A 2500-nucleotide genomic window follows, 5' to 3' on the forward strand; every position below is an offset into this window, starting at 1 on the left:
AGTCAAGCACAGAGCCCGGTGCCGCACCTCCTTTCGCCCGAGATAAAGTTGTGACAAAGTATTTGCACTCGTCAAAGGGTCGCAAGGCAATTTTGTGGTTGAAGTTCAAACAGCACGCTTCTTCGGGCTCCTGCACCGCCAGAGTGAGCGAGTGAGGTCTTCATCGCTCGCTCGCCGCACACCGTAGTAGTTGTGTTTCTTTATGAGCCCTTTGTGCTTGAATTCAGGCGGCCATGGCAGTTTAAGGAGTGATTGATGCCTGCATTTTGCCTTGTCTCGTAGAACAGGATGGGCTCACGGACAGTACATGTGCGAGGCGAATATCTGGGTCTGTGTCTCTGGAGTAAAGGTTGGGTGTGTCTGAAAAAGAGATTGATTGATTACGTCTGAAATAACCCTTGACTCTGTGTCTGAAATTAAGTTTCATTCGCTGAAACAAAAGTTTGCGTCGTGTCTCAAAAGAAATTAGGTTCTGTGTTTTGAATTCAGTTTGGTTCTGTGTCAGATAAAACGCTGGTTCAGTGCCTCAGATAAAATTAGATTGTTCGAAATTACACCCTGGTTCTGTGCCTCAAATAAAGTTTGATTGGGTTCTGAAAAAGATGGTTTAGTCTGAAATGTTGATTAGTTCTTTCTCTTGAATAAAGCCTGGGTTCAGTGTCTTAAATAAGGTTGTTCACTTGTTTAAGATCAAGGATTTTCTTGACTGAAGATTGTTTCTTCCTAAAATAATGCTATCTTTATTATAGGTTGGATCGGAATCTCAAAACTTGATTATCTGTAATGAGAAATGCCTTGTTGTTTCTGGAAAAAAAATCTTCAGCATCTTGTTTCTGTGTCGTCAATAGACCTTCAATGTCCTTTGATTCTGTATCTAAAATGATACTTGATTCAGTATCTTCAAGAAAGCTTGGTTCTACACCCTGCGTAAACTTTGATTCTATACTCATTGCCCAGACTCTGTATTATGTCTAAAGCTTGGGTCTGCCTTGGTTCTGTCTCTGGTGTGGATTGGCTCAGGTATAGTTTGGTTCTTCAGTCTCGTTCTGGCGGCGTTAAATAAATCTTGTTCCTGTACATTCATGGGAAGTTGGTTCTAAATTATGAGTAAATCTTTTTATGCCTTGTATGTTGCGCGGATTCTGATGGACGGGAGTGATAGCAATATAGTTATAATTGATAATATAGTAAGAACATCCTCATACTCAGATATATCTTCGCATAAGCAGATGTTTGTCAATATATGTTTGTCTACTTGCATCTGTGATCTTATAGATATATATATAGAATTGTGTGTTTGTGTATATATATACATATATATATATATATATATATATATATATATATATAGATATATATATATATATGTATATATATATACACACATATCTATATATACCTATATATATATATACATATATATATATATATATGTGTGTGTGTGTGTGTGTGTGTGTGTGTGTGTAAATATATAGATAGATAGATAGATATACATATATACATGTGTATATATTTATGAATATATGAATGAATTCATATGTATATGTATAAATACACATACAATTCCATACATCACCGTACCAGTGGCTTGAAATACTGTGTGCAGATGACTGTATCGGTTATCTTTTCCAGTATGCAAATCACGCAGTTAGCGATTCTTGGCTTTTGATCTTAGGAAGGGCTCTGGCGTCGATAATTCGCCACAGCTCATTTCATTATATTGATGTTCGATGGCAGAAGCTTCGATATACAGCCGGGGCTTATTCAAATGTTTCCGAAACAGCTAAAACAGCTGAATGCCCAGGGAAATAACGGATGAGATCACTAACCTTGTCCTTGTGTACATGAAATGTTAGATAAACTCTCGATGAGACTGTTTATAGACGATGTGATTTTTATTTTTAGAAGTGGAGTACAGCGATCGCGAATGAGGCAGCCCCATTACTCACGAGAAACTATTTACTTTTTAGTGAAAACACTAAAATAAACAAAAAGTGAACGCATTTGTTTTGATGCTATTTCTCGTCATTCTTGGCCGTATACCGATTTCCTCACTTGTGATATATATATATATATATATATATATCACAAGTGAGGAAATCGGCAGTCAGAGCGCAGGCATTTTTTACGACTGCCGCGACGGGGAATTGAACTCGGGACCACGAGGGTCGGAGTCCAGTGCTCTAACCACTGGACCATCGCGGCAGTCATATATATATATATATATATATATATATTCATATCACAAGTAAAAAAAAAATCAGGACGCTACCAGTAGCGACTCCCCCTACGAAACCTGCTCTTGACTTCTCAAGGCGATATGTCGTTATCTCGCTGCGAGATAAGGGTTGAAACAACAGTCGGAGCGCAAGCATTTTGTATATATATGTGTATATATATATATATCCCGATCTCACGGCGAAAAAACGACATATCGCCTCGTGAAATCAAGCGTAGGTGTCATACGGAAAGTCGCTGTCGCGGCTCTCTGAACCACGGT

The sequence above is a fragment of the Penaeus chinensis genome, chromosome 34, assembly GCF_019202785.1.
Source record: "Penaeus chinensis breed Huanghai No. 1 chromosome 34, ASM1920278v2, whole genome shotgun sequence".
NCBI classification, from domain to species: Eukaryota; Metazoa; Arthropoda; class Malacostraca; order Decapoda; family Penaeidae; genus Penaeus; species Penaeus chinensis.